Raw genomic sequence first — 5,984 nt, forward strand, 5'->3', positions numbered from 1 at the left:
TTCTTCCTTCCATCCTTCTTTCCTTTGTGACAATGCTAGTGATCCTTCCTTCCATCCTTCTTTCCTTTGTGACAATGCTTGTGATCCTTCCTTCAATCCTTCTTTCCTTTATGACAATGCATGTGATCCTTCCTTCCATCCTTCTTTCCTTTGTGACAATGCATGTGATCCTTCCTTCCATCCTTCTTTCCTTTGTGACAATGCTTGTGATCCTTCCTTCCATCCTTCTTTCCTTTGTGACAATGCATGTGATCCTTCCTTCCATCCTTCTTTCCTTTGTGACAAAGATTGTGGTCTTTCCTTCCTTCCATCCTTCTTTCCTTTGTGACAAAGCTTGTGATCTTTCCTTCCATCCTTCTTTCCTTTGTGACAATGCATGTGATCCTTCCTTCCATCCTTCTTTCCTTTGTGACAAAGTTTGTGATCCTTCCTTCCATCCTTCTTTCCTTTGTGACAAAGTTTTTTATCCTTCCTTCCATCCTTCTTTCCTTTGTGACAATGCATGTGATCCTTCCTTCCATCCTTCTTTCCTTTGTGACAATGCATGTGATCCTTCCTTCCATCCTTCTTTCCTTTGTGACAAAGCTTGTGATCCTTCCTTTCATCCTTCTTTCCTTTGTGACAATGCTTGCGATCCTTCCTTCCATCCTTCTTTCCTTTGTGACAATGCATGTGATCCTTCCTTCCATCCTTCTTTCCTTTGTGACAATGCATGTGATCCTTCCTTCCATCCTTCTTTCCTTTGTGACATTGCATGTGATCCTTCCTTCCATCCTTCTTTCCTTTGTGACAATGCATTCTGACAATGCTTGTGATCCTTCCTTCCATCCTTCTTTCCTTTGTGACAATGCTTGTGATCCTTCCTTCCATCCTTCTTTCCTTTGTGACAATGCATGTGATCCTTCCTTCCATCCTTCTTTCCTTTGTTTAGTTTTAGTTTTCAGATTTATTTGTCATATGCAATTTAGCACAGGGTCAACATTGCAATTAAATGTGTTTGACGAGCAGCAGTCACTCAGCAGCATGCACAGTAGGAGAAAATATATTATAATATATAAGGTCAAAAGCTTCAATAAATGATCATCGATGCAATGCTTGTTGCATGATTCTCATACACTAATAATGCTGATATTAAAATAACAGTAAAACAACCCCTTTTATCCCGTTTCACTTGACCCATAAACGTTTATAGATGCCTCTTTTAAATTTTATTTCCCCCTGGTTTCTCCCCTTACTGACCACAGCAGGGGGATCTTAGTTTTGAATCAGCCATGAATCCAGCTCACCTGATTCATCAGTGAGCTCCACCATCACCTGTGTCTGACAGGGTGGCGCTGCATACTCTTTCTTTAATGTCACTATTTTCAACCTGTTAATTAAAGTGCTTAAACCCGAAGTCGACTACGTCCACAACAAGTCAATACAGCTGTAAATGTGGCCAATTATCAATGTATTACCGATCAGTAACAACAGATAACTTCTATTTTATGCATGCTTTTAATCAACCACTCACCCAGAGGATCTCCAATCCCAGGAAATTCCTTCTCCTCATTTAATGAGTCTGTCCTCCTTCCATGCCCTGGTAACTGGTCCATCCAGAGCCACATGATCTCAAAATATACATACAACAAGCCAAACCACACCTTGGTCACACCAACCCTCCTCGGCCCCGAAGATGTCCAATGCCATCCTAGTATGGACTGAAAGTGGCTTTAACGCTGACTGTCCTGACAATCCATTTTATAACATTCCCTGGTCAGATCTGCCAATCTCCGCCCCAGGGTTTTAACCATTTTGCAATTTTCATTAGTTTCTGTGTTTTTTCTAGTCTTGCCTCCAGATTTTCAATTCTATGGCAGTTGTAATCAGTTTTTACCAATCATTTGCTAGTTTAGTCTAGTTTTTATTTTCTGAAAATCCTTAATTTTAGCTTAGTTTTGATTAGTTTCAGTTATAGTTTTAGTTGTGTTTTGCAAAACTTAAGTGTAACCAAATCCCAGTTCCATCATATCAGTCATGCTCTTCTGGTTATCCTTGGGTGTTGAGACTAATAACTATTAACTCTTGCCGCACCGAGTGTTCCTAATTTTGGTTGAAGTGAATTGATAACCTTTTTGAAGGCGATTGTTTCACACATTTATTTAGATGTCCCAGTCCTGTTATCTCGGGATACATCACGCTGCCTTATCTGGGGTTAGCTGTTTTCTGGGGATGCGGATTGAGTGGGGGAGCTCCTCAAGGAGGGGGAGTGTGCTCCCCCTGATGAGCTCTTCAAGGTAAGCTAGGTTAACCTTCTTGTGTGAGCTTTTCAAGTGCACTTCGAGGTTTGTGGGATTGTTAGTTTTATAGATGTCCCTCATAACCCCCTGATGGCCCAGTAATTCATTTTTGCGCACTGTAGTACACATTTAGTTTTTGCTTGTAGCTCTCATACTCTACTTGCCACTCCTCTAAGTCCTGATGTTTCTTAGAGAGGACAACAGTACCTTTAAAATTATATCACATGTGTGGGGGTGTGGCCTTGCCAATTGTTTTTCTTTTTCTTTTTTTTTAAACTCAGGTTTTGATTAATTTTCAAAAATAAACATCTAGTAAATAATTCGAGGGGTCTTTAAGGATTAAGCTTATTTCGTTTCACGGAGAACATGACTAATTTATTAATGTGTGCTCTACACATTGGGACTTTGTACTTATATTTATTTCACTTTTTCCTAATAGACAACTCTTTGACAAAGGCAGAGAGAATTCATAATTCAGGGGGAATTCATAGCAGAATAATTGAGCGAGATTCAAGCATAGATTCTTCTGAGGATGCGAGTCATGTGAGCCAGACACGAGAGGGTCACAACCCAATAAGAACCACACAAAGATTATCAAGATGCAGTGGCAGATGTAATAGAGAAAGACACAGGGCCACCTGAAAACTGTCGTCCTATCTGGTCCAAAACCAACATGTAGGAGAATCTGGAATTTTGATTTTGAGTTAAAAATAAAATATGGGTAAAATGCAGAAATGTTTTCCAGTAAAGTAAAAAATAAGAGTCGCAATTATAGCTGAATCCATGACATCTAATTGTTTCTACAAGATCACGTCGTTGCTAAAAGTTACCAGTGATCTCAATGTGCAAACAGAACTCCCAGTATCTGGAGTTCAAGCTCCTCTTGGCTGAGAAACCAGGGACAAACATGTGAACAAGACCTGAATAATACCAATAATGAAAAGTTCTCTCCGGAAATCAAGAAAAGGAAGCCCCAATCAGATAAGAGTGTAGCAAAATATGGTTCACTCCACTTGCCTGAAATGGTTAACAGTCCAAGGCATTTCAGTTGTAGAATGGTTGGGTGCAACAGTAAAACATATGTGAGATGTGGGAAGTGCCAAATGTTCCTTTGTGTCTCCAAATAAAAACAATCACAGTACTTCCTCAGATATCATAAACGAATTAACTTTTGTGAAATAGAAAGCCCAGTGCAATCACTTGTTCCTGAACCAATGGCTTACAGCTAGTGAAGTGTCAGTGACTTCTAAGTTGATCCCTAATCTACATTTTTATGATATTGTTATATAAATAAGTTTTAATATCCTGCTTACAAAAATTTCAGAGGAACATGTAATCTTCTTAAATAGCTCTTGAATGTTGTTAGTTTCACATTCGTGATCAATGAACTCCCCTTGTGCACTGTAGTGCACATGTTGTAAAATTTAAATAAAATTAGTTAAAAACAATTTTGTTTTTGTAATGTGTTTATTTTACCGTCCCAACACTCTTGATTTATCTTAAAAAGAAAAAAGAAAAAGAAAAAGAAAAAATGAAAATACTTATCAATGCAACTAAACACATTTTGCTATAAATCTAGTTAATTTTAGTTAGTTTTGTGAACATTCATTACAGTTTTGGTTAGTTTTCCTTTTTGTTTTGATTTTATTTCCATTAACGCAAATTTTTCCACTTCTAGTTTTCGTTATTTCATTTGTTGTCTTTCATAATAATAATTTTGCTCTGCACACTGGAATAAACATAATCAACATGATCAACATTTTGCTTATCAATTCACCATCTTATCGATTCAAATGCTCCAGCCTTATGTGGTTTGTGACATTATGTTTATCTAAATCTCCACTCTGTCTCTAAATGTTTGAAGAATTTTTCAAGTTCGGGGTCAAATTTTGAGAATTTGACCATAAGTGAAAGTTATGGCGTTATCACCCCCTTTCGGGATTACCTTTTTCCAGTTTTGATGATATTCCTCCCCATTCTCTATTTTTTGCAAGTACCCCTCTTCGGTGGCGAGAAACTGTTGGTGTGATCAAGCAGGTGCTGTAAAAACAAAAGCTCAGGACAGAACAGTCACCAATCATGTACTTCATTCAAAATTAACATATATCGAACTTCATATTGATCCTCTGAGTGTAATGGTACATTTTAATTTGCACTTCTCAAAACTAAAAACAATATTTTCTTTATTTTACTCTTGTTCTTGTGCAGCACCACCCCTCAGCACATGCCCCTGTTATTCTATCTTACTTTTAAATTGTTGACTACTTCAAGAAAGCTGTCACGGAGGAGCAGGGAGGACTCGGCGCAGACTGAAATCTCAGAAAAACAGGTTTATTTACACACTCCAGGTGCACTATATACAGGTGAAGGAGAAGGGGGCCAGGGTTCCCAGGGGTGCAGAGCGGGGTCGGGAAAAGCGTCCAGAGTCTCCAAACCAAACACGAGAAATCTGCATACAGAGAACAAGGGTTAGCACGGAACTTTCACGGACAGAGCTCAAAACTGGCTGAGGCTAAAGTAGCACTGACGAGCGTTATTCAATAGTCCAGCGGCGAGGTGCTCTCAGTCACTGCCTTAAGTAGCGGGAGCAAACAAGGTGAGGAGCCACAGGTGATTGCCTACAGGTGGTGGAGGCCGGGAGCTCACAATGAGCTCCGCCCAGGCAGCGAGCAGAGAGAGAGGAGAGAGAGAAAAGACAAAACATAACATGTAGCCACACAGGGCCAGCCGAGCAGGCACGGGGACCATGACAGAAGCGCCCAAAAGGCGGGGACCAGTGTTTATCATTACATATCTCCATTTTGAGTGTGGCTGTCTATCATTCCCCTGTTATTCTTAGACCTCGGTGGAGGTTTGTTTTTTTTTGTTGTTTTTTTACCTCTATAAAAGTTAATTGACTCTTTACAGTGACCCACTATGGTTAATAATAACATGTTCAGTCATGAATGGAATCAAACCTTTTCTTCACTTTAGCATTTAACATTCCCAACCATATAATATGATACATTAATCGAAACACAGCTATTAAAACACAATTTTCTTAATGCAAACATCAGTAACTCAAAATTAGCAACCAAAGGGTTCAGTCTGCAGCTCACACTCCTGTGAAGCTACAGCCTCCCCCTTTAGTCTCTGTCATTCTTCTGTTATTACAAAAACAAAACAAAGCAAGACAAAACATCCACCCTTCTTTTACAGACTGGGTGAATTGTTTGTGAACATCCACTAATCCTAAAGTCGGCACCGTGTTTGTCTCAGTACCAAGTCAGTTAAAACTTTTAGTCGTCAGTCCGTGACAGTCCAGTCACATGCATACATCCACACACATTCATACCAGAAGTTGCTGATAATGGTGTCTCACGCGCAACCTATTTGAGCCTCCCTCACCAGCAAGATGACGTCATCATTTTAAAGGAAACAGTTCCTTGTTTTAGGACTGGATCGACTCGCTGCAATCCTTTTAGGCTCAGGACTTCTCATTCGATCAGTGTCCCATATAAGTGAATTTCTCCCAAGCCCATTATAATCATGGAGAAAAAATACTTTGCAACTGTTTTCAATAAGAATATTTTATAGCGCTTTAAAGTTCAATCTCTCAGGCCTGGATTAAAGAGCTGATTTGTTAAATCAGGAACTCACAAAATACCAAAATATAACCACCGGTGGATCCTACCTCTCAGATGTTCTTATCTCAGTGCACTGTAA

At 39.4% G+C, this 5,984-nt stretch overlaps 1 long non-coding RNA gene across 1 annotated transcript; it reads right to left on the reverse strand.

Annotated features, from left to right (window-relative positions):
• Positions 1-4,594: 4,594 nt before the first annotated feature.
• On the reverse strand, positions 4,595-5,706 carry LOC113021171 (uncharacterized). The gene is made up of 2 exons (XR_003272266.2): positions 4,808-5,706; positions 4,595-4,728 (listed from the first exon to the last, which is right to left on the reverse strand). It is a non-coding gene; the product is annotated as an uncharacterized LOC113021171 (long non-coding RNA).
• Positions 5,707-5,984: the final 278 nt, after the last annotated feature.

Source organism: Astatotilapia calliptera, chromosome 4 (assembly GCF_964374335.1).
Source record: "Astatotilapia calliptera chromosome 4, fAstCal68.1, whole genome shotgun sequence".
In the NCBI taxonomy this organism is placed as follows: domain Eukaryota; kingdom Metazoa; phylum Chordata; class Actinopteri; order Cichliformes; family Cichlidae; genus Astatotilapia; species Astatotilapia calliptera.